We start from the raw sequence: 27,199 nt of genomic DNA, 5'->3' as shown, positions 1-27,199 counted from the left end.
TATATGTAATCCATGACACTGCCAATAATACATTTTTAGCTTGAGAGATAGTGTTATTCCCTACTTACTCTCACACACTTTATTCTTTATTAAATGGAATTTCTTCTTGGAACAATACTTAGAAATATTTTGCTCTTGTAAAAGGGTATTCGTGTCTAAAATCCTCCATCAGGTCACCATTCTGTAGAGTTAATTTGCCTCACCAACTCCAGGCAATGGGCCTGGTCTGGCAGAAAGTGTACTATACCTTGTCAGGTGACCTTATCTTCTTTCCAAATTGATGTCATGATTTGGGGGCACACATCTACCTTCCCTTCTCTGTAAAAAAGTACTGTGTTAAGTGTTTCCTAAGACCTCTTTCAGCAGGAAGATACTGAAACTCTGACTTGACAACTTTTCACACTAGTGCCAAGAAACACAAATGCCAAGAGTGTCCTAAAATCTGACTTGTGTCATAAAGCAGGTTCTTTCTTTTACCCATATTCATTTAAACCTCTACAGCCGCACATCCCAACAGAACTTTAGGTACTGATGGAAACGGTCAACCTCTGGCAGTCAAGTAGGGTAGCCACTAGTGAGCACCCAAAATGTGACTAGTGTATCTGAAGAGCTGATTTTAAATTTTATATAAGTTTAATTAACTGAAAGAACCCCATGCGCCCGGGGCTGCCATATTGATAGCCGCTTATAGCTTCAAGGGCGTGACAAGATAAACATTCTACACCTTTGATCGACACAGCCAGGCACTCCACCATGACTTTGGAGCACGTTATCTTCCCAGAGCTCCACGGACAGATCAAAACACAGCACAGGTATTTCCATTTCGTGATGATAATTAGCCAAGCGATCCCCGCACGGTTCTCACGTGCAAACCAGTAAAGCGAGAAGAAAGGGGGAAGAACATTTAGGGGGTTTTGAGTGTGCGTTTTCTCCCTCGTATCCCATTTCTCCTTGTAGCTAGTTGGTGGCCTTTCTCTGGCCAAGATGCGAACGCATGCACTGAGGCAGCTTCCCTGCTAAAGCCAATGGTTGGTTGTTCATCTTTTAAAACGGTCCTTTGGACCCCCGAGAACGTGAGCTTAAAAAAAAAAAAAAAAAAAATCCGCCTCGGGGACCCCGTCCTTTTCCTGTCTGCGTGCCAGGTGAGAAAGCAGGCGGGGCTGGCGCGGGAACCGGGCGGCGGCCCGACCGGCGCGCACCACGCGGTCGCTCTCCCGGGCTCGCCCAGGGTTGGAGCGCTCCGGCCGCGGGCGCAGCCGACCGCGTGCCAGCGCTTTGTGCACGTGCGTGGGTTGGCTCGCCCAGTGCCGGGCTCGGAGCGCGCCCCGAAAAGTCTGCGGGGCTGTCCCTCGCCCACCCAGGGTAAATACCTCCAGGTCCCCATCCCAGACCAACAGGGCAACTCTGCTGACGCCGCCACCGCTCCCCTCTGGATTGCAAAACCCACCCCACCAGCGTCTGCGTCCTCCTCCATTCCCGGAGCCCGAAACGTGGCCTCCTTGCCCAGCCACCGGCCCTCTGCCTGCCCCCCTCCCCAACCCCCGCCAACCCCAGCCCGGACGGCCCCGCTGTTAGACGCCACCCGATGCACGCCCGGCCGAACTCCCCATCCGCGCGCCCAGGCCCAGCAGGCCCCAAGAAGGGCCGGAGCCCGCCTCCTGCTCGCCCGGGGCGCTCGCACGTGGCGCACTCACCCCCTGCGAGCTGCCTCCGAGCTCTAGAAACGCTCCCGGGGAGGGAGCCCCCCCACCACCGCCCCCTCGGCTCCGTCCGCGCGGGGAGGGGGGGTGGATCGTGGGTAGAGGGGAAGTGGAGACTGACACAGCAAGGAGTGTGTAGGTAGTGAGCGCGGGGTTGGAGGGGAGGACCGGCAATAATTGGCTGGCTTTGCGGCTGCGGCGCCTCTGCTGAACGCCTATCCAGCGAGGATTCACTTTCCACACAAATCAACCTGAGGGACTGCTGCTGCCTGCAATCAATAACTCAGCGGAGGGAGCTGCTGAAACCAGAGGCGTCCCCGGTCTGGGTCTTTAAAAGGGGCTCTTGAGTACGGGATCCCAGTCCCCTTCTTGCCATTCCCCAGACAAAGAAGTGGGCACCAAAAACGCAGGGCGGTATTTGTCACCCCCATCCCTACCCCCGGTAAAGATCTTTTTAAAATTAAAGGGCACACGGGTATCTAGAAGAAAAAAAAAAGTTAAAAGGGGAAGTGTGAAAATCCATTCTTTGAATTGAAGGTTTCTGTGATATTTCAAGAAATGGAATAGAATCAATGTTCCGAAGAACATTTAACAATTTTGTAAGTAAAAGGTAAAGTCTATTAAATTTAGCCATGCATATGGATACTTTTTTAATGAACTACACATTCGCAAGCAAATTTGTGATCAAGCCTTATTTGGGCATACTGAGCCAGGAAAAGGAAGAAATGTATCATAATTGTAGTGGCATTTTTAAAAGCCTTAACATATCTTTCAGACATTATTTCATGGAGATTGCATTTCTGTAAGGTGAAAAGGCCCTGGGAGATGTGTATTATGATTCCTACTTAATAGACTTTAAAAACCAAGCAGAGCTGAAGAAAGGGAACCAAGCTGAGACTAACTCACTATGGACTTGAGTCTAAAAGACTAAACTGAGCTAACACCTCTGAAATAAAAGTGGTCAAAATTCTTCATGTCTCCTTGACTGTGAAGCAACTTAAAAATAAAAATCAATCTTAAGGATGTCAACCCAAATCTAGAAGCTTTATAAATCTTAATGACTCCAGACTACAAAAAATCTTCTTGCTAATACAAATGGGAAAATGGTTATTGACCTTCATTGTCCCACAGTTGGGAAGACCAGACCCATTCTGAAGCCAAGGGAAAGGTCATTTGTGTGCTCAGAGTCACTGAAAGCTGGCTTCAGAGACCAGAATACATGAGCACTTGTCTGAGCTCAAAATTCACATCATTAATCCCAAAGTATTAAAATTGGCCTTTAAGGATATAAAATAAGCCCTTTTAGCAACTTTAGTTGCAACTTCAGTATCCCAACCTGACAAATTTTGTTACCTTGGAATATGATGGATTTGACTTTTTTCCTTGTAATTCTTCATTAGATATTAAAATAAAGATAAATATTGAATCTTTAAATGAGATAAAGGATATGATTAAACCTTGGCTTGGAATAACAAATCCTTTTTATATTGCAGATTTTCTCAATCACAAGCAGTCCATATGGTGTATATACCATGCAATGAACTAAAGCCGTACCTAAAGAATTTTTGAAATTTATCTATTTGGAACTATTTATGTTAAAGGTTATAAGTATTGTCACAATTAATGGTCATTTGAATTATTTTATATTCAGTACACATTCATTTGGTTTAAAATTAGAATTAACATTAATGTTTCTTCAGATTAGAAGTTTCAGAAATAAATTAATTTGAATGTATTTTAATATCAACATTCTTTAACATTTTTTTAAATTATTTACCTTGTACTTTTGCATTTTTAAGGTGCCAAAGAAGAGCTGCAAACTGTGAAGTAACTTCTATGAAGAGATGAAGTGAAGAATGGAAGGCAAATGACTGTATGTGTATGTGGTGAGTGCTTAACATTTGTTATTATCATCCATCACAAAGTTAATTCATAAAGGTGAAACCGCCAAACTCTTTGTCATTAGGTACTTATATTGTAAACATGTATAAAACTGATGAGTGTTATATAACCATTATGTGATCTATTATATAGCAATACCATAGCATTTTGTTTAAAGCTCACGTGTCACCTTTTAGGGCATACCTTTACAAGTCTGTTTTACGATGAATCCATTTCAGGGGAAGTTATGTATATCATATCTACTGTAACTATAAAAAAGATATAACATTTTTTATGTGCTTGGAATTTCTATCCTACTACTTTTTATATCTGAACTTCTGTGTTAATCATGTTTGTGTTGAAAGTATTCTGGCTGAAGAACAGGTACTACACAGTTGAATAATATTGAGGGGTAGATTAATCTATAGACTTTCTTCAGTTTAGGGTGGGTTGCTGTGGCAACCACCCAGCTTACTTTAGGATAATTTTTTAAAGCTCACTTCAAGAGCTACACCCAGCGTAGGCCAAGCTTAAAAGCAGGCAGACCCCAGAGTACAGGTAGACTGCTGATTTAATGTAGGAAATTAATAAAGAATGGAGGGTGGAGTAAGATGATATGCAACCTTGACCAGAAATTAGAAATGAGCTTTCCCTAGAATTAAATCCTGAGGGTCATGCTTTCTGTACCTTCTGTGGCACTTTATTTAAATATATTGCTAAACAGTTATTTTTTGGGGAAAAAAACTTAATATATATTTACATGTTTAATACAACACTTAATGATACTTACTTTAAAAGCAATATTTGGTGACTGGGGACAGGGGGTGAGCTGGTTTAAATAGTATCTCAATCCCAGACATCATTTTCTCTTATAAGAAATATCATCACCTTTTATGTAACAGGATAGGCCACTAGCTTCCAATTCACTTAAAGAATATAAGAATTTTCTACTTTCCAATCACAGAATTGGAATAGATTGAAGAAGTCATTTAATGTGTAAGCAAGCTGAAGCCCAGAAAGGACACACTCATTAGTTAGGCAAAAACCTTGAACCAGAGAATCCAGGCCTGTTAACACGTAGGACAGACTCCTCCCTGCACCAGAAAATATTTTGATCCTAGCAAAGTGCCATTTGATGGCGAGAATGAGGATGATTTTGGTAAAAAATTCAGAAGCATTTGAAGATGAACACAAAGCACGCCTTGGATTAACCACTCTGGATTACCAGTAAATAATTTTAAATCTCAGATGGCTTTCTTCCATTGTGTATTTCTGCACAACCTCTTCTGTTCCACTTCAACTGTAAAGGCTCATGGGAAGGAAACTCATGCTAATATTAACTTGGGTCACACATAATTAAGAAACTAAATCTGCTGAGGGGAATATTCTATATTTTAAAAGGCCAATTGCGGTCTTATTTTCCAGATCTTATTTTCAAATAAGATCAATCCAGATCTTATTTTCAAATTATCCACAACGTGGGGTTATAGGATTTGTTACAATGTTATTAAATAATTCTTTAAAATGTTAAAAGGTAAAAAGTTTATTTTTTAAGGAAAATAAAACTAAAGTGTACTGTGGTAAAAATCATCTATTGCCTATGTCTATTTGCTCCTATAAAATAAGCTGGTACACTTCATTACATTAATATCAGACATCATGCAATAAACAAATGTTCCTACAAATAATTTGTTTTGTCAGGACATTTGTGAATCTGGAAAAATTAATTTCCTTTTACCACTATATATAGACATACCTTAATACTCAAAAATGTCAATGCACCTTTATATTTTTGGATTTTTTTAGAAGTTGTACCTTACATTAAAACCTAATATAGATTATCTCTGCCATATTATTAAAATAAATTCATGGTAGTAACAAACTCGCCAGATGAAAAACAAACAGGCCAACAAATATATTGTAGGTATTAATCTGCAAGAAATAATAGTATTTCAGGTGGTTTTTGCTTTGTGACAGTTTGCCATGCTCTCTTATAATAACAGCAAAAGATTCATCTTATCTGGGTTGATAGTCATAATGGTGATGAGCTAGTTGTACTTGCCTGTAAAATCAACCTTCCCCTTTCAAGTGAAGCCTTGGGGCAGACACCTAAATGTTGAACCCACTCTTGTGAGAAAAGCTACTCAGATCAAATAGCCCAACAATGAAGACGGAGGCTTTCTGATTCACACTGCCCTCATGTATTAAAATAGACTAGAGGCACAGTGCAGAACTTAAGGGGAAATGCATCTAGTCATTGGGTTAAACACACAGTGCTGAAAGGAATTTTTTTTAAGTGAGGAAATATCTTTAATTAGCTAGATATTTCAGTATACTGTTATTGTGTACTCTTGTACATCCACATTTTAATTTCCCCAATGTATTTTCCCTTCTTTTCACGATATTAAAATTTTTTTAATTTGGTTTAAACATTTTATATAGTCCATAGTTCTACTGGCATGTAATTTGATCTTTTCATGGTTTGTGGACTAGTTGGTATATTTTATCTTTGGCTTAATTGGGCGTGGTGTAATTGGCTAGGGAGAGGAGGTGCTCAATTCTAGTAACCTTTCCTAAATCTTGAATATTAACCCTTTTTTTTTTTTTTTTTTGATAAGGAAAAGTGTTTGCTGTGCTCAAACCTTAGCACAAGTATCTTATCAGTCTCTATTGCTGCTTCCTGTGCAGCTGAAACTCTTCAGGATAAGTGAAGTCATCAGCTATCGGATAGGGAAGCCTAAAGCATTTGGGAAGTTGGTTAGTTTACATGTTAATGCCTTGAAGAAAATCCAGTCTAAGGTGTGGAAGAGAGATTGTGGGAGGTGGGGGGCGGGGGGAACCTCCGGGGAAGCTGCCGCCTCGGTAAATATTTCTAACCTGATTAGAAAGTTCATGGCTCGAGATGAAGTCAAGATTTCAAATGCCGGTCATGCGTTTATCATTTTGTACATTACTACCAGTTGAGAAGCGTTTCGGCCCCCTTTCTAGCCCTCCAAGCTCTCGGGGCCGAAACCCCGCGTATTCAGGGCGTGGAGGAAAACCGCGCGCTGGAATCGAGTGGTGCAGGCATCCTGGACCGGAGCTTTTTACGCGTGAGTCACGGAGGAGCGCTCAGACCAGTGGAAGAATGAAGTGGTTAACGCGTCTCCAAACGGGAAGGGGGGCGGGGGAAGTCACAAGAGCAACTATTAGGGTCGCGCTCCTATTGGTCAGAGGAAAGATCCCGACTTTAGAAGGACTTTCCCGCTGGCTGGCTCGCTGCGTCCCCCGGGGAAGGGAGCGCGCCGCAGCCGGAGACTCGGCTCTCCGAGCGTCCTCGGCGGCGCCGGGAGAGAGCGAGAGCCGGGAGCCAGCGCTTGCGGTGTCGTCTTCAGCTGGAGCAATAAAGGATTGTCATTAGGTTTGCGTATGGCATGTGCCATTACCCTACCGTAAAACTAAAATTAGCAAAATGTCAGGAATGGAAAGATTGATTCACCCAAGATGCAATTATCATTTAAAAGTGCTTGATTGAGGTACTGATGTTCAGTGATTTATTCTGCATACCATATACATAATTAAAGTAGTGTAGTGGAGTAATTTATCAATCTAGTTGAGACTGGAGGGGTGAGGAGGGAACTGCTGGATGTTTGTTTTATTTAAAAAAAAAAAAAATTGCTCCAAGGTCTGGTCCCGCCCCCCTTTTGCAAGAGTGAAACTGATGATTTCTCCAGCTCGCGAGGCGAGAGAGAGGGAGTCAACGGTTTGGGATTGTGAGGGAGGGAGAGGGGAAAAAAAGGCAGCGCTCGCAAAGGCAAGGGCAAAATAAAATAAAGGAAAAGAAGGCAAGAGGCGCTTCATGGGATGGGCCTCTTAGAACCCCAAGCCGTGCGCTCCTTTTTCTTCGCCACCCCCGCCTCCCCTCCCAATATCCTTCCACTCCCCCCGCCCCTCGCCTTTTTGACGCTATGTTTCAAAGGCTGTGAGCGGACTCTCCTTTTCCCACTCGTTTTCTGTCACTTCCTTCCTGGACGCAGTTTTCTGGACGAGTCTGGTTACTTTTAATCCGGCTGGCCGCCGAGAGCCACTTTCTCCTCCTCCTCCTCCCCTTCCTCCTCCCTCCTCCTCCTCCTCCTCCCCTCACTCCTCCAAGCGGCCTTGGCGCGCGCACGCGCGCGCGAATGCGCGGCCCTGCGCGTGCCTCCCCCGCGCGCGCGCTCCTTTCGCGCGCTCGCGCGCGCGCACACACACACATCGTTTCTCCAGCTCTGCTCGCTCTGCTCGCAGTCAGACACTTGAGCACACGCGTACACCCAGACATCTTCGGGCTGCTATTGGATTGACTTTGAAGGTTCTGTGTGGGTCGCCGTGACTGCATGTTTGAATCAGGTGGAGAAGCACTTCAAGGCTGGACGAAGTAAAGATTACTGTTGTCGTGTTTTATTTTTTTTTTTTTTCCTCTCTCTCTTTCTCTCTAAGAAAAAGGAAAATATCCCAAGGACTAATCTGATCGGTTCTTCCTTCATGTAAGTACCTCTGACATTTCTCCAGGAAATAGAAATAGCCGGGGTATTGTCTCTGAAATCTGCATCAGTATATTCCACGGCACTGGGTCTACCGCTGTGCCTTTTTGAAGGTTGAAGTTGAGGCTTGTTGTGCATTTTTTTTCCTTAGGTTCCATGATTTTCTTGTGTGTGGCTAAAAGTAACTTTTTAGATAGTCCTGTCTGTTTGCTATCAGTTGCTGAAATCACTCCTGACTTGTTCTTGTCACACTGGTGTGTTTAAAGTTTCATGAAGTTAGTGCACGTCATTAGCATGTTTGCTATGGTGGAGCATGTGGAGCCTGGTGGACTTTAGTATTTCACAGAATGTTCTGTGACCTTGAAGTACATGCCTTAAGATTTAGCCGGCAGTTCACCATGGAAAGATGCTCCTGTGAGTCCCACCAGAGACTCTGATTTGCTTTGGGTTATGCTTCTGAGCCACTAAATCTTGAGATTAGTTTGAGCTGAAGCATGGCTGTCTGTCAGAGTATACCTTTGTGCATCTCCTTCCATTACCAAAGTGCTGGCTTGATGAGGGCTAATGTGGACAAAATGTGATACAGTGGCCATGGTAGTCTACACATTTCACAATTCTTGTTGAGACTTCAGTATATATCACTGCTCTTTAGGTCAAGTCAGATACATAGCTGTTTAAAAACAAGTAAGGTTAAGTCACTGAAATTGCCATCTGTTTGGACTTTGGCTGAAAGTTACCAAACTCAGTGATAAAGTTGGGCACAAAGGAAGTATATACGGATGTGGCACATTGTTTGTTGTGTTATTAAATATTATGCAAGTATTTAAATTTAATAGTAGTGTTATGTCCTTCCCAGAATATGGCTAGTTATTCTTAAAGGAAATTCTATGTCTGAAACATGTCTGACTATTCTAGGTCCAGTAGTTACCATTTTGGGGAAAAGCCCTTTTTCTTCACATTTTAGGAATGTGTGTCTTTTGTATAAAATTCCTTTATATGTAAATGCTGACAGTATAATAAGTAGAATCAGGCTTTCTGCCAGTTCTCTAACCAGTCCTCAGTGGAGAATTGCTTTGACACAAAGTGCATTTTACTATTGTGAATCTGATTCTAACTCTAATAGTAACTGTCTTGTGAAATGGTTAGTGACTGCATGTATTTTCTAAGTGCTATGAAAGGAACTCTAGCTACCTCATTATACCAGTCAAAAAGAGTGACCAGCCTCTTTTTCACTGGCACCTTGTAATAGAATTGTGGTTGCAAAGTAAAGATGTTTATATAGAATATAATAACTCTGATCCCTAGGGACTTGGTAAGACATGGAAATGTGACCACCTGTGAACCCCATTTAACCTCTGCGTTGCATACTAATTTTAGCTTTAAAGAGATTTACAATCTCCAATTTGAAACTAAAACATTTAATTTATAAAATAATATCAGTCTTGGCCAGTCTTTGAGAACATTGAATATGTACCAATATGGCACAGGCAGTTTTGGTTGAATATTGTGCAGTTAATAAACCATATTATTGTCTTCCAGTGTGTGCATGAAATTATTTATCAAGATAAAGAGGTAGTCCTAAAGCAAGTAGATTCAGAACTTGACAGATAAAATGAGATGTACCTATCTAATGTCTTATCTCAATAGGGAAAACAAATCTCTAAAATCAAATATCTCATTCTATTTGTAGGAAAGTATATTTGGCTATGTATTAGACTTCTAACTCAATCCTAAAAGTTTTCATCAAAACATACTTTAAACTCAGTGTTTGTTTAAAATATGGTCCCCTGGCCAAGTTAAGGAGACAATAGGTGGTAGTTATTTTTCCTTCGGATTTTACTAAACTTTATAAAAATCTACTGTTTTTTACTAATGTAATTCATGCAGCTTTGGAATATTTATGGCATATTTTCCAGACTTCTTACTAAAGACAGTATTTTACCTCATTCATTAATTACATTCTGATTGCTGTAGAATATAGTGAAAGACAATATTAAAGACGTAACTTTTATTAAATTTTTTTTCTTAGTTTTTAATAACAAATGAGCACTTTATAATAATAAGTCAATTTTTGAGCTTTCCGGAGCTGTTCATACTTTAAAAGTATGCAATCATATATGTGAACTCTTCAGAACAAAAACATATTATAATTAAATACATGAAATTTAAATAACAAGGAGTTTACTGTACCTTGCCTCTTTTCTTCTTTGTAAACATATTCAGTTTTCAAAATCTAGGGGAAATGGTCCATTCCAAGAGGCAGAGGGACTATCTAATGATTCAAAACTGAATCCTGGAAAAGCATCATGTTTTATATTTTTCAGATGTCTATGAGTTTCTTCCTTGGCCCTCACTTTACCAGATCAATAAACTGTATAACACTACAACCATATCTTTTCAATGAATGATTTATTGTGTTTAAACTTATTTTATAAAACAACTGAGTTAAATAACTCCTTGGCATTTGTTAACATTATATTTCAAAACTTTCTTCTGTTTATTGTAGTATATTTTGTGGTTTTATTTCCCAACTCCACATGCGGTATATTTTGAGTGTATGAAATCTCAGAAAGTGACAAAAATGGGGAAATATCTGTGCAGCGACACTTGTACTTCATAACAACAACAAAAAAAGAGTTATTAAATAGAGAACCCTGGCTTCAGAGACATGATTCAGAATAACATGGAAGAATTTCATATGCAATTAAGGATCACAGAGAGGACTTTAAAAAGACTATTAATAAAGTTCTACTTTTTTTTTTCCCAAAGCACATCCTCTGAGAAAACACCACGCAAATTAATATCTAAAACTTATAAAAATGCACATATTCATTTTATGAATACAGTGATTGCCTGGACACAATGAAAAGATTTAATCACTGGTGCTCAGTCTGTGTGCTGCATGTGGAAGGGTAGGTGATTAAGATCCGTCCTCAACACTGTACCTTAATCTCATGGGCGCGTGGACTGCCCTGCACTCAGTAAAGCCTGACTGTTCACCGAGATCTGTCATCTTTAGGAAATCAAACCAGATTACAGAGGCAATTCACAAAACCAGGAGCGACAACAGAGTCTGTGCACCTTACAAAAGGCGGATTACGCAGTTCACATGTTATTTTGATAGGTCAAAGATAAAAGCTGATTGTTGAGAAATGGCAAGACACTCCAATTTCAAATGATTGCTAGATAAGTATACCACGACCCTGTTGCTTTATCATTATGAAGAGCCATTCAAACAGTAGAAAACTCAGTTTTCAAACGCGTCAGGCTTTCAATAGTAAAATAAGGAAAAACATGTACTTTATATGTACATCCTCATTGCTTTCAAGTTCCATCACTTCTTTTGGAACAGACTGCAAATTCTGGATGCTTATGAGAAGCAATTATTACTATAAGGTTTAATTTCAGTAGACATTTTCTGAGGCATTGTAGAGAGCACAAAACAGAATTTGCCAGAAATAAAACATACAGTCACGGTATTGAGTAACCGAGCAGAAAATGCATGGTAGTCAATAGCCATTATGTTATTCTGTTACCAGATATATTCTTCACAAAAATGTGAAATTACATAGTTAATGAATTTATATATTTGAAGTAGATCTTCATAGGTGTTTCTTGGTCAAAGTATATCTATTTCATGAATATTTTACAAAGGTCATTCTTTACAACAAAATGCGATGTTTTCAGAGTTTATTTCAGAGAAAAAGTTTTGGTTTACATAATAACATTTTGAAAACCCCTACTTTTTATGCATCCAACTCTACAGTAATTTCTTGCTTCTTTAAAAATTGAAGTCCTTTTTTACCCAACTGATGCCTCCTAGTGTTTCACACAATAAAACACTAATGAGTCACCCATAAATGTAAACATTGCGTTTTCATTGCCTACATCTTCTATGATAACATAAAATTAATATTTATGTGTTTAATTTTCTGTGCATTGTTATAATAAGATAGGAAATTCCAGTGAATGAGATGTTTCATCTGAATGGATTTGTGGTACACTTGCAGGTTTTCTTTGACCATAACAATATCTTACTAAGTTTTAATAAGTTTATTACCATCAGCGCCAGTTCATATACTCACTGTTTATATTCACTCTTATTCCAAGTGATAAAACATAGGCAGAGTAGCAGAGCTTCCATTTTGTAGGCCTGAAAATTGTATAGCTGAGTTCATCAGCAAGTGCCTGATGAACAAATTGCAAAGGGACTAACCATTTAAATACTGAATATCTTTAAAAAGATATAAAATTTTGCTCACTCGGTGTCTTTACACTTGGAAATTTCTGTGTAAAAGTGGAATTAGAAAAGAGGGTTTTGGAAAAAGTAAAGATAAAGGTATAGATACCTACAAATATGAAGTATATCACATTTTTAGACAATAAGAATAGAAATAACTTGCTCTTGGAACATTGGCTTCTACATAGTAGAAGGAAAACTTGTTAGAGGACAATTTTCATGACCAAAAAATTGTCAAACGCACAAGCTAAAGGATACCAACTTTGGTATGAGTTTTCTGTCATGAGGAGAGTGAGCATAGACTTTCAATATTCATGCACTTACGTGATTTCAGACAACTTTCTGATTCCACTTATGAAGGATGGATATTTCACTTTCTGGGTATTTTTTTCCTTAAAGAATTTATGAAAAAGAGGAACCATTCTTCTAATGGGTCTTAAGTTCAAAGGCTGCACTCAGAAACCTGTAACATTTATGGACCTCCTCCTGAGTTGTCATAGGTACACAGGTGCACAAAAACACTCACAGGTTTCTTCCATTAACACTTACAAGTGTTCTGAGTGTCCAAACATAGACACCAGGCAGAGGCTGAACATAGTTCATTTCTGTTACCTCTGTATGCATCATTTAGTTGTCCCCAAACACACGCAGTTTAACAATATTTGACTCATTTAAGATTTTCTAGTTTGGTCAGTAATACAGTGCTATTCCAATTCTTTGCATATTGGACACATTTCAAAGAATGTTAGGGGGTGTGTTCCTTTCGTTCAAGGAAGCAAACATGTAGAAAGGGGTGGACCTTTCCCACAAGAGCCACATTTCTTCCCTTGGAGAATTGAAGCAAGTATGTAAGTGAATAACAGCATGAGAAAGAAAATAATTTCTGATCATTTGCTATAGTTAGCGAGCAAAGGAAACTGTCAGGTTTTTCTTAAAAGCAATTCTTGTTGATAACCTCTCTCACACTGAAAAAAAGTCTATGCTGAAAAATAGTCTGTGAAAATTTTGTTCTCTTGATATTAACTTCTGTAAAGCCCACTGGAATTAATTTTGCTTAAAACAAGATCTCAATAGTAACTATTTTACAGATGTGTTGAGACATAAAGAGAGCTAAAAGCACCCTTTCGCGACCTCTCTTAAGAATAAGTAGATAGCATCAATAGTTTTTGTCTGTGCAAGAAAAATAATTATGGAAAATTCTGTAACAAAGAATATCATTAGAAAAAAGAAGATTATCCAATATAGTATTATCTAACATTTCTTTGGAATTATTTTAACATTAACTACAAAAAGGAAAGTCATATTCCTACTAAATATGGAAATTATATACCTGTTATATAAATATTTGGGTGTGAGGTGGTAATACGAGTAGCATTCATTTGTCCTCACCATAAAGCATTCTTGTACATTGTCATTATATTGCTTCAGTTAAATCTCTATTTATTTTTAAAATATAGCCAGTTGTAAACAAAGTTTAAAGTATACATGAAGATTGTCTTCTGAGAACGTTATAAAGGAAATCGGTGATCTTACAAGCAATAGAAACAGTAAACCTATTACAGGCAGATTTCTGCAGGAATCATTACTCTTTAATAATGCAGATGTTATAGAGACTATTAATTCTTAATGCTGTAAGTTTGAAATGAATGGAACGGTGTTGTTCATCCTGCAAGTGGTTGCGATTCATGTGGAATGACAATGCAAATCTTCTAGTAATGATTTAAGTAAAGTACCTTGAACTTGTTTCTAGAGACTGGAGATACTGATCTCTGAAGCAGTCCCTGGTGAGAACCTGCTTTTTCCAAAAGACTAGCCTGAGTGTGGTCTGGTTTTCCTCTTGTATCTTGTTGTCATAGATAAGATGCACATGAAGAATTCATATAAATTGTTCTTTGATACCATGGATCTCTAGCATATTGGATATAAAAAGCGATAGATAATGGTCTTGATAGAATGTGAAGTGTATTTTTAAAAACAGCTAACAACTATCCCTCTCACTTTCTCACACGTCTGTGATTCTTTCAGCAAGTTAGAATGATAGCTCGAGAATGCATCTTTCCTGGAACCCTGAAAATAGGCAGCTTTGCCTTTAGATATGCTTATTTATTTGCAAAATTAGGAAATAGATTCACGAGCGTAAATAAGTGGGGACAGATAAGGAAATTAGTCTCCTACTTAATAGAGTAAACATGACTTTTTTTAACCTTCTAATTAATTATTGACCATGCGTGAGGTATACAACCAAGGCTTATTCTGGAAGCTGGTATTATTGCTTAATGTAACATGAGGGATTGGGGTTTCTTTAAAGTAATTTTTGAAGATGTGATTATTTAGCAGAAATATTCACTGGAGCATTTTATTTTTAGAAATCATGGTCACACAAGGAAACCTTTATAGGACCGACTACCTAATTGCAGTCAAAAATCTCTTTAATGAATGAACACACGCACACACAGAAGGACACACATTTTAAGAATATAATGGCCCTATATTTTTCAGCTTTCTGGCCACATTCTTTATATCTGAACAGAACGTACGTGTCTAAGCAGATGTTTTAAGTTATATCTTTCATGTAGGTGAGTCTGTAAATGTACCATTTAACTTAAATGGCTTTGTGGGAAGGTAGTTTGAGGAGTTTAAAAGGGGAGGGGAAAAAAAAGAAACCCCTCCAGTTACTATAGTTTCAGCTCTTTTCTTTTTAAAAACAGTAATTACACTCAGGATAAAGAAAGAAAAATAAACTCTTTTAATTCTTTGTAACATCCACAGTTTCTGAGGTTGAGTTCTGGTGTATTTTTATTTCTGAATATGCAGGGCAGGTACTGGCAGCAGAGCTACAAAATGAAAACTTCCTGGCTGCAGACCAGACACAGCACACAGTGCCACATCTTAAACTTCCCCACTTATGTCTCCGAGTGATTTCAGCCCCAAGTAATGTCCTTTTTTCCCCTTGCGTAGGCTAAGGACCAGAGGGCCTTCTTCCTGGGCACTCGCTCTGGGAAAGGAAAAGCATAAGGTTTCCCTTCTTTAACTTGAAAACTCTGCCTCTTAAATCACTGAGACATTAACTGCAAAGTGAATTCAGCATGTTTCTTTTTGCTTCCCCTAGAGCAGTTTAGAATGCCTAAAACAATAGGTGTAAGATAGAAAATGAGCCCTCTTCCCCACCCTCCCCTCCTCCAGCACACACAGGCCCAATCAGATGTCTGTATTTTTTTTTGTTTTGCTGAGAAAAATATAATGACATCTTTTCAATGAAGCTTGTGCATTATATTCCAGATATGTTAGGTCATTTTGTGATGCAAATTAACATTGAGTGGTTTTTGTACTTATCTCGGGGAAATAGCAATGTTCTACCACAATATGTGGCACTTCAGTCGCTTTTATTGATAAACACTCACACTTTTAATGATTACGAGGTCAAAATACAAAGAGAGAAAATGCGGGCTTTAGTTTTCAGATTTGGTTTATGTTCTTTATTTGAAAGGTGTGTTGTGGATAGTGTATTTATTACCATGCAAAATACATCAGTTTCTAAATATCTGCATTAATATTCTTTGCATTTGAAAGTGTAGTGTGAAAGCTTATACTTCTTGTAAAATATGGTAAAAAAAAAATTGTTAAAACCATTCTTTAATTACCAGTTACATTTTCAACCATTAGCAACGTGATTTTTTAAAATCCTATTAAAAAATAATTTCTAGCTGCCATGGCTCCTTTCAATCTGTAGTAGAATTCTGATTTGTGTGAAGTGGAGTCAAATTATTGCCAGCATACCTTTCTAAAACTGGCCTTCTGTTGTAGAAGTGCATTAAGTGAAAGCCTTAAGTAGAAAGTATTATTATGTAATAAATATTTGTTCCAACTTTATTTTTAAACTAGATTATTGATTTCACAGTATACAAATAGCATATACATGTTAGTTTATTCATTAACCCACTAAACCAGTTATTAATTGCCTGTATAAAATTTACCGCATCATACCGATAGTTAAACATAATTTTATTTCTCCTTAAACTAAAACAGATAAGAAAGATAATTTTAATTATGTTTGAATATTAAGAAACTATTTTCTGTGGATGCAGATATTTCCTAATGGAGTGTTAAGGAATTAACACAACATGGACTTTAAAAGGAAACTTGTGAGGGTATGATCACAATGGCTTTTCTTGGTGTTATGAGTAAGAACCCTACACCTGGCACATGTTCAAACCCCATTAACAAGAGGAAAACTTTTAAACTTTTTTTTACATATGTTAATATACATATGTTTTAAACTTTTTTTTACATATGTTTCATAGGAGTCACTAATTTTTGATATTTATTTTGTACAAAATTAGACATTCTATTTAAAAATTCAGATTCACCCTTTAAAACTATGCTTTCATTTAGGATATGGTACGAGATTTCTTTATCTTTTTTGGAATTCTTCCGAACCATAGTTTAATTTGAATCATCACCGCTCAATAAATATTGTTAGACACACTGTAAAGTTTCAGTTGTTCAATATGTGCCCTGGATAAATTTTTAATAGAAAATGGATTGTTGTACTATTTAAATATTACAAAACTATGCCTGATTAAAACATTAATCTCTTGGATATTCTTAAAGTAGGTAATTCGCTGGGCAAGAAATAAAAATTTTTTAAACAGTTAATGAGTAAATTACCATGTACTTTTTAAAAGCTGCCTTATTTCTGTTCACGTTTGAGAAGACTTAAGTTGTCAGAGGGTCTTAAAGTAAAGGTTTGGTGGTTGAGAAAGTTGGTCTTTTTACCCTTCTTTTATAACAGTTAAATATATTTGTAAAAGGTGTAAGTCCAGACCTACTTTCATCAAGGTTACTTTTCTTAACTAAACGAAGAGGAGCAAACCTGGCTATTTTATTTTTTTAAGAAGTGTATTCATTCATTCATTTCTATTTTTTATTAGAAGATCACTTTTAACCTAGCATCTGTCTAGGTTGTAGGTTAAGGAAATAATTTTAGCTACATTTTTGTCACCATTGAGTGTTTCTCCCCCTTAGAAAAAACAAAAAGAAAATTTCACGATGACATTAATAGATTTGTGAAGGGCCGGGTAGGATACTCAGAACCATTGCTTGTTTCCATATGGTCCTTTTGTTGAAATGGATGGCCAGTGTCCCTTCTAGGACTATTTGATCCTTCTTGAGTTAGCCTGAGCGCCGTGTGATATTTTTTGACTTCTCTCATGTTTTAGCTTAAAAATCAAAGAGTTCTTGACGTTGTTCTTCCTTTCTTCAGTTTTTGTTGTTTTTTGATTCTCTCTTGAGTTCTTGCTTCAGAATATTGGTATTGTGAGAAAGCAAGTGCACTTTTATATTGTTTTCGCTACACAGGAAAGATTATAGAATTGTTTCAGGTGTTAACTTATCTTCTGACACTTGAGAGATTGATGTGGTTCATCACAGCCCAATGCCATGTCACGAAAGAGCTCTAGACACCGATCTTAGAATGGTGTCTTTGTAAGGAAGCACTGACAGCTTTAGAGTCAGCAAATGGTGCATCCCTGTCAAAAATGCATAGTGCTACGAAGTCTGAGGAGATGGTACAGTTATTGAACTAGTTGAACCAAATTTAGGCCTTGATTATGTTCATTGAAGTGCTGGGTCAGAACTCCAAAGGACGTGTGTGTGTGTGTGTGTGTGTGTGTGTGTGTGTGTGTAGAGGAAAAGATGGGTTGAAAAAAATGCAAAGAGAGTGAGAAACAAAAAGTATGAGAGGATAAGGATGAATGCAAGAGAAAATCAGATTGATTTGCAGACATAGAGTTTGAAGACCCCATTGTTATACTTAATATAATTTCTTTAATTTTACATATATGTGCTATTAGACAAATAGACCCATAAGCAATGGACAGTAATGGTTAAAAACGAAGATCAAACTGGGTTCAAAATCCAGTCTTCCATTTACTGGGTAGTGGCTGTAGATAGGTTATTTAACCATCAGAAAGCATTGTCTTCAGCATCTGTAAAATGGGAATAATACCCATCTCTTAAAGTTGTAATGATTAAACAGGATAATACATATAAAAATGAATGTAAGTGATCAGTAATTAGTAAGTTATTATGTTGTAGTTGCTAAGTTGTGTCCAGCTCTTTCTACGACCACATGGACTGAAGCCTGCCAGGCTCCTCTGTCCATGGGATTTCCCAGGCAAGAATACTGGAGTGGGTTGCCATTTCCTTCTCCAGAGGATATTCCCGACCACGGGGTCAAACCCACATCTCCTGCATTGCTAGGCGGTTTCTTTGCCACTGAGCCATCAGGGAAGCCTGAATTATTATCACAGCACTACACTATATTTTAATTATTTTATCTTCCTGCCAATGATGAGCATTTAGAAATGCTTGGTGGGAATCATTATTTTGAACTTTTTGTCAATAATACTTTCATACCATTAAAATTGGGTCACTTTCAGGCCAAGTCTCTAATTCTGATGTTACATGAGGTCAGTGCAAATGATCACTCAGTACAATATACTTCAAGAAAATAAAAATCTTTCACAGATCAGATGTTATTAATAAATATCACATTATTTTTAGAACCAGAAATGTAACCAAAGAAACCAAATAATTTCATCTATGAGTTTTATAAGTCATTTACTGGAAGTTCTGAATTCCAGATAGATTACTGCTTAGTTTTAATAAAAATTCATTTTAGAGGAAGTATTTGAGATACATAGAGTTGTTACATGATTTTAATAGTGAAAACAACATCACAGAGAATTCTGAAGGGTTTTTTTCTCTTAGCATTAGTATGAACCACTTTTGAAGGATTTATTAGTATTTATTTTTCTTATTACATAATTTTGACTTTATGTGGAGATAAATTAATTTGTGAAGACTGAGTGTCATTTTACTCATCTTTCTATTCCTTCACAATCACTCTTGCATAGAACAGGTATTCTGTAGAGATTTGTTGAATAAATTAGTAAATTCTGTTCACTTTTAAAGATAAAATATATTTTATTGAAAGAGTTAAAAAATAAATAAAAAGCACCTCTATTGTCCTTTTTCCCCTTTTATCTATCCCTTTTTGGAGGCATTATTCATTGTAGTCATAGTTTATCAACTTTGAGATGATGAAAAAATGAACTTAAGCATTTTTCTTTGTGTAAGAAGAAATACAAAGTAGTGCAGAAAATGCAGACGTTTACCTGAGGATTATACCTTTTGATAACACAAACAAATTTAGGTAAGATGTGGATGAAAATGGGAATAAGTCTGGTCTCAGAGTCTGCCTACCCCTTTTTTGTTCCGCTTTTATATTCACTTAATTTCTCAAAAAGAAAATCATATTTGGGGTGACAGGTAGTGTTGATGAGGCAGCCTTTGGAGTTGCAACTACTTGAAATTATTCTCATGCTCTTGAATAACACCCCTTCAGTGTACACCTTGCATTTCAGCTTTCTTTTCTAGCCCTGTTTTAATGCCTGGATAAAGAGTGCTCATTGCAAGGAATACTTGCAGAGTGGACTTCCCTATGGTAGAACAGCATGGACAGCTCCCAACTCTGCAATCAAGGATGTCTCTAAAAGCTTTAATTTAAAAATAATAATAATAGTAATAATAAGCTGCATGAAGATGATGGAGCCCTCTAAGGCACATGGGCTTAGAGAATTACTCCCATCTGCACCCCCTCCCCCTGCTCAGTAGCCCTTTCCAGGGTTATGATTACTGGAAAATGGCTGTTAATCACCAGATTTTTTTTTTTTTTTTGACTGCAGCTGCTTCAGTCAGACTACTGATCTATTAAACAACTTCGTCTCCAATTTAAAATTTGCATTGTATACTGTATAGAATAAATTTTCATTGTAATCAGAACATCCAAGATAACTTACTGATATGATTTGTAGAAGCACATTTGTTTTTATGTATGGACCTCTCTAGTGCTATTGAGCCAACTGTTTAAACAATATTGTGGTTGATCAGCATAAAATCAAATATTGTAGCACTATTGAGTGCAAGCAACATTTACAATAGTCACATTTGCAGAATATTTGAATTGTGGTATCTCTAGCACTTGGCAATGTAATAGCCATATAATTCAGAACTTAACCCAGATTATTTAAAATTTGATTTGAACCTGAAAGGGTTTTAGAAGTTTAGCATTCTCTTACCAGACTGTGGTAGAGTGGTTTGGCCTCTTTTTCTACCCAGATGCTTATTAGATTTGCCATAATTTGAAGAAATAATCCAAAACTTGAGTCAATATTTATTGCAAGGTCAAGGAACTCTGCTCCATGTTATGTAGCAGCCTGGATGGGAGGAGAGTTTGGGGGAGAATAGATAACACTTTGCTGTCCACCTAAATCTATCACAACATTGCTAATTGGCTGTACTCTGATGCAAACTGAAAAGTTTAGTAAAAAAAATTTAGTACAAGGAGAGGACAAAACAGCTCTAACTTACAAAGGACCCTTTTAAAACACATTCTTACATGTTAAATTGACAGGCTACAAGAGGAGGTTGGATGAAGTTCATCATGTTGGAAAGAATGTTTCAATTAAAGTTGAGCACTTTCTCTTCCAGGTCTTTTTTTTCTCCATTTTTTATTTGCTGTGCCAAGGTATCCATGTGCGTTTTTCCACTGTCATCTGGCTCATTCCCAGCAGATGCACACAATCTGTTCTGCTGTCACTAACAGGGTTCGGTTTATGAAAAGAATGTGTCAGAACATGCCACTATAGTCACTTTTACAGGTTTTTTTTTAAGAGTAACTGAGAATATATGCATTGCCCTAGTTTTATTGTACTCAGCCTTTAAGAGATTTCTAAGAAACTTTTATAATATTCAGAGACCAAAAGCTTTCTTCCAAACATAGTTTTGGCCAAATATTCACTTTCTATTAAAAATAAAATTTTAGAAGTTCACAAACATCTATGATGATGAACAAAATGTACTGTATTTAAATTTTAGAGTAGGTTTTCATAGGGATGTTTAAAATAGACCAAAGATATTTATGAAAAATCAAATTTCTAATTATAGAATTTATCTTATAGTCATTAAATTACATATACTAACAACAAGCATTCTCTCCTACTTAAATCAAGGCTTTATTTTTTAAAATATCATGACATACTGTTTAGTATCATTATTTGACTTGATAGATAATGTTGATTTCCTTAAGTCTTTGATACCATTAAATGAAATCAAAAGCATACTATCAAATACATCTTTATTCTGTATAACGACCTTTGATAATCTGTACTCTCAAAGTATTGTAACATTTTTTTCCTTCATAGATATCCACGTTTTAAAAACGTAATAGGTAAATATTTCTGAAGTTAATTTTTATTTGTTAAGGCATCTCTGTTCCTATCAAATATTCTAAATAAATATTCAGAGTTTTGTTGTCTTCTCCATATAAAACAATTTCTCTGGTTTTATGTACAAGTAAAGAAAAATTGAGCAATGGAAACGTGTATTTATTCCTGAAAAAAAATGAATTCAATAAGTTAGCAGAATTTGAAGCTTATGAGTAGTAAGTACATATTGCATATATATGCACATGTGGATAGATAATGGATACACATTTACTTTTGTGTACAGATCATGGTACTTAAGTTATCTCCCAGAACTGAAGATTTTCAAATGTACTTAAGTGCTAATTTTAGATTTTTAAAATAATTTTTGATATGAAGATCAACTCAAAGTTTGGGAAATTAAAAAATTCTTAATCAAAGTTGTAATTCATATGAACTAAAATGAAGATTATTAATGAATAATCACTTATACAAATTAAGCATTAATTATATATATTTATGGGCTTCCCTCATAGCTCAGTGGTAAAGAATCTACCTGCAGTGCAGGAGACCCAGGTTCAATCCCTAGGTTGGGAAAATCCCCTGGAGAAGGGCAGGGCAACCCATTCCATTACTCTTGCCTGGAAAATTCCATGGACAGAGGAGCCTGGCAGGCTATAGTCCATGGGGTCACAAAGAGTCGGACACAACTGAAGCAACTAACCAGGAGCAGCAGCGTGTATATTTATATGGGAAAACTAGTTATTAGGTTTCTATATAAAGAAAATTTATGAAATATATTTTAAGATATAACTTATGTCAGAACTTTTTTCTGATTACACAACTGATATACTGCCACATATAGAGACCTTCTTCAAACAGCTTCACAAATTTTAGCAAGAAAATCATTTTCTTGGCACACATTGGCTCTCTTGTCACATGATATAGATTAATTGCTAAATTATCTTTCTAGAGTTATATCAAATGATTGTTACAGTAAGTTTTCTTAATAGCTAAAGAAAGAAAAGTCCTTGGTGGTTAAATTTGAAATACAGTAGTGTATACATGTCTATGCATTGATTTTGTTACATTTTTGATAATGTGAGCAGGGCACATGTATTTAAGATGTGTGACCGAGGTCAGTTCTGGAGCTCGCTTTTTCTAGGCAAAGTTTTAGTTTATTCATGACATTATGTGTCAGATAACTTTAGTTTTTAATTAGCCTGTAGTACTTGAATTGTTTAGTTTTGGTAATCCTCAATGTTTGCTCTTGGCTTAAGAAGGCTATTCTATACCAGGAATCACAGCTGGTGAACTGTAAAGAATATTTGGTCAAACCCTATAAGATGTCAGAGCCTCTTACTCGTCCCCTCAAAGCCCTCGGCAGTGGGGCTGAGAACGAACAGAGAACATACATCATTTTGTATTACAAGATGGTAGACTTGACCTCATTGACTGACTACTGCTGATATTGGGGGAGGAGTCCCAGGGTTGAGAGAACAAAACCAGAATCTTTTCTTTTGCTACAATTTGAATACACAGATCATTTAGAGACAAAACTTCATAGGCGAACTTAATCATGTTTATCATGAATGACTAATCTTTAAAATCCTCTGCTTACCATTCAGAGTGTAAATACAAACTTAAATTTCATTGGGGGAAAAAAAGCTCACTCCTCTTAGTGATATTCACAGAACTTAAAGAATGTTTGCAAGGATGGTTTGCATTGTGAAATACTTAGTATATAGAATACCAGGTCATCTAAAAAGATGGGCTCTTTTAGGGACTTCTCCAGCGGTCCAGCAGTTAAGCCTTCTTCACCTTCTAGTGCAGGGGGAGCAGGCCAGGGAGCAGAGATCCCACATGCCTCCTGGCCAAAAAACTAAAACATAAAAAACAGAAGCAGTATTGTAACAGATTCAATAAAGAGTTTAAAAATGGTCCACATTAAAAAAAAAAAAAAAAAGATAAGCTCTTTTATCTAATAATTCCTTACACAGAAACAATTAAAATTTTTTCCCAATTTTATTTTTAACAATTAAGGGAAGAGTCATTTTGAAGCTTGAAACTCTCCTGGTTCTCTAGAATATAAACTACGGGACCAGTTTATCTCAAAAATACTTTTGGATTTTGCCAGTTGCCTCAATTTCCGACATGAGTACCACCCTGCCTTGTGGTTGGGAGGTAATTCTTTCTTTGCATCTGCTTAGTCATAGGTCGTTTTGGAGCAAAGAAAGATTATTTTTGTAAAGCTGTCCCCAAAATATGTATTATTCATAGACAAGAAACCCATCAAAGAGTCTCACTGCACGGGTAATGATAGGTTGGACTGCAGTGACCAGAAGGGCTCTCCACCAGCTTTCTTTGGGGAATTTAAAGACAGTTGTAGCCTTTTTCCATCTGCATCAACATATGTTGACCAGTTGGTTTTCAGTTCTTGCTGGCTTGGTGGCTGGAAGTAAGACCGATCTTCTATAAATATAATTGATACTTTCAACTATGAGTTAGGAATTCCACTTTTAAATACTTTTATTCAGCATCACTACTCAAGATGTCTCTAATAATTCCCAGTAACTTTTATGACATGTGTCAAAAGCATGTATTATTCATTTGAAAGCATTATTAATTACAGCTATCCCACAGCTAACTTTCTTGAAGAGCTTACTATATATTTGGGCACTGGTTTAAGAGCTTGAGCATTAACAAGCATTAACTCATTTTTTTCCTCAAAACCAAATGATACAGGCACTGTTATTATCCGCATTTTATAGATGAAGAAACTGAGGTAGAAATAAACAACTTGCCTAACAGGGATCTACTTTGTTAATGACAGATCTAGAGCTTCAAACTGACAGTCTCGAGTCCACTCTCTTACCCACTGAGTCAAAGTCTCACATACATTCTCTTAGCAATGAGATAAGAAAACGGAAATGACTCAATTATAGAAACTTAATTTTGGTGGCATCATGGGGAAAAGTGTTCAGTAACCCCAGAATGACATGTTATACCCATGTTTGTGTGATATGTTGGTGTGGTGATATTTCTCTTTTTAAGGAGAAATGAATTAATTCTTGGTCCATGATACAGTTCTATATTGTTACCCTGGAAAGGAAAATATGTATATTAACTATTTGATAGAATTTCTTTTCACAAGCAACAGCTTATTACTATCTGTGAAAATGGATTTTTCCAGTTATAGTATTACCTTTAACTGAAATGTGAACAACTAGTTTTATGTCATCTCCATCTCGAGAGGTACAGTTTGCTTCTCACTTTTTAAACTGCTTTAAGTTTTAACCGTTTTTTAACCCTTAGTGGGTAAGGAATTGTAGGAATTTATAAAATTTTAAGAATGAAAGCTGTGTAACAGTTTATACATGGATATTAAATGTGTTTCAGTAGTTAATTTAACTCATGCAGGTGCATATTCTAGAGAATTTTTAATTCAGGCACACCTTGTAATATTCTCTTCGTAGTTAAAAAAGAGAAACAACAAAACATTAAAACCAGGAAGATTTGAAATACTGAGAAGTTAGAACAGTTTGCGTTATATTTGAGAACTAGAAAATGTTACATCATTTATTCACCAAATGCATGGCTTTTAGTTTTTAACTGAATATTTCTATATTCAGTAAAAGGCCTTTTGAAAAAGGAAACGGATCACTTTTAGAATTTTACTATGAAAAATAATATAAAATTTCTTTCTTCTAATAAACAACTTTCTTGTTTTTTCATAAAAGCATTACCATGCTCTTGAAGTGAGGAGAGAGACAAGTCAGAGGTCAGACAGGATTCAGGTACTTCTGAATTAGCAAATGTATACACTCTGAACTTCAAAATTAGTAACTGCCGTATCTTTACGTCATGGATTCCTTGACAAATTTCCACAGTGAATTTTAGTAACAGCATTTGGTTTGCTTTATTTTGCTGTTGAAGAGAATCAAATGCGTATTTGGATTACCATGCAAACACCAAAATAGTCTTTGTTCTCTGTATTTAACAATGCTTTTATTAGAAATATGACTTGAAGATTTGGGAATTAGATATGTAGTTTGGAATTAATTGGCCACAGTGGTAAGTGGCCTCCATGTCACTTTGAGGTGCCCACTGGCCTGGGCAGTTTTGTGTGCTTTACAGAATAGTAAGTGTACTGGTAATGTTATGTGCATCCTTATCTTTCACACAAAACAACTAGTTAGTATACTTCCTAATGTGATTTTGACTATAGTTGTTTGAATTCCTTTCTTGGAGCTTTCCAATTGTAGAGCACGCTCTAAGACTCCATAAAATACCAGATTTATATTGAATGTCCATACATAACAACAAGTATTCTAAATGTAGAGGAAGTAAGAATTCACTAAGCAGGCCTGGGTTACTCAAAGGCTGGGGAGGAATCATAGCTACTGGCTAATTCTATAAATGATAAAGTTATTAGTAATGTTTCTGAAAGAGGATTATGATGTAGTTAATATTGCATTTTGAAAGCCTTTTTTTAAAAGCTGTGATCATTGAAGGACTAAAATCAACTACCAGTTTCACACAGACTCCATACAAATTTGTGAGCTGTAATTGATCTTGGGTATATGTGAAGTGACAAGGTCAGAGGTATGAAACTTTGGTTGTCCTGCATACAGTTAGTTTAGAGCAGTAGTTCTCAATCGTGACTGTATGAGAGCTTTAAAAAACTGCTCATGCCCATCCACTTCCAGATTTGGATTAAATCAGCCTGCTCTTTTGGCATTGCTATTTCTCAAAGCTGCCTGGGTGATTTTAATGTGAAGTCTGGGTGAGAACCACTGTTTAGAAGAAACATGTGAATTTTGAACTTAGTCATACAACTCCATGCATTCTGAAATTTAAATGAATAAGCGTATAATTTGAAAACTGTCTTTGGTTCTGTCCGTAAAATGTCTACTGCTATTCCCTAACACTTCCTCTTGGACATGAACTCAGAATTTATTAATCAGTCAGCTCATTCCCTAAGTGTTTAAAGGGAAATGACTTGCAAGGTGTTAAGGATACAAAAATGAAAGATGGAGTCTTCTCTGTCCCCGAGGAATTCAGTCTGGCGAGGGACATGAACTTCAGGTGCAATTGTGAATGTCATATGATCACCAGTGTCCTACGGGTGTGTTGAAGGTAAAATGGTTAATGTTCAACTTTTTTGGGAGATGACTGGTCAGGTCAGTCTTCAGTAGAAGAAAGGACACCTAAAGTGAGTGGTAAATGATGAGTCAAATCCTGGCAGTATTCTGGAAAAGGCAGTTCATCACCAAAAATGTCACAGACTTTTAGAAGTTTTCTTTTTTTTTTTACGGCCTGCCATGTTCTCAAACTTGCTGCCCTTTGGGAGAGGTTGCCCAGGCCTTGCCCAAGACTTTAGTCTCTTCTGAAATTGGTAACAGCTAATGAAGCTTCCCTGGTGGCTCAGAGGGTAAAGCGTCTGCCCGCAGTGCGGTTCGATCCCTGGGTCAGGAAGATCCCCTGGAAAAGGAAATGGCAACCCACTTCCGTACTCTTGCCTGGGAAATCCCATGGAAGGAGGAGCCTGGCAGGCTACAGTCCATGGGGTCGCAAAGAGTCGAACAGGACTGAGCGACTTCACTTTGA

At 37.1% G+C, this 27,199-nt stretch overlaps 1 protein-coding gene across 14 annotated transcripts in view; it reads left to right on the top strand.

Moving 5' to 3' along the window:
- MEF2C (myocyte enhancer factor 2C) overlaps window positions 1-27,199 on the top strand; it is a 179,129-nt gene that overhangs the window by 14,603 nt on the left and 137,327 nt on the right. For 8 of the 14 annotated variants that reach the window (XM_059888102.1, XM_059888101.1, XM_024994142.2 and 5 more), the window contains exon 1: window positions 7,844-8,086. The gene's annotated coding sequence lies outside the window, so the exon portion shown is untranslated. 14 annotated transcript variants of the gene reach the window in all.

This window comes from Bos taurus, chromosome 7, assembly GCF_002263795.3.
Source record: "Bos taurus isolate L1 Dominette 01449 registration number 42190680 breed Hereford chromosome 7, ARS-UCD2.0, whole genome shotgun sequence".
NCBI lineage: Eukaryota > Metazoa > Chordata > Mammalia > Artiodactyla > Bovidae > Bos > Bos taurus.
The sequence above is the reverse complement of the archived record's forward strand: the minus strand, read 5'-3'. Positions and strand labels throughout refer to the sequence as shown.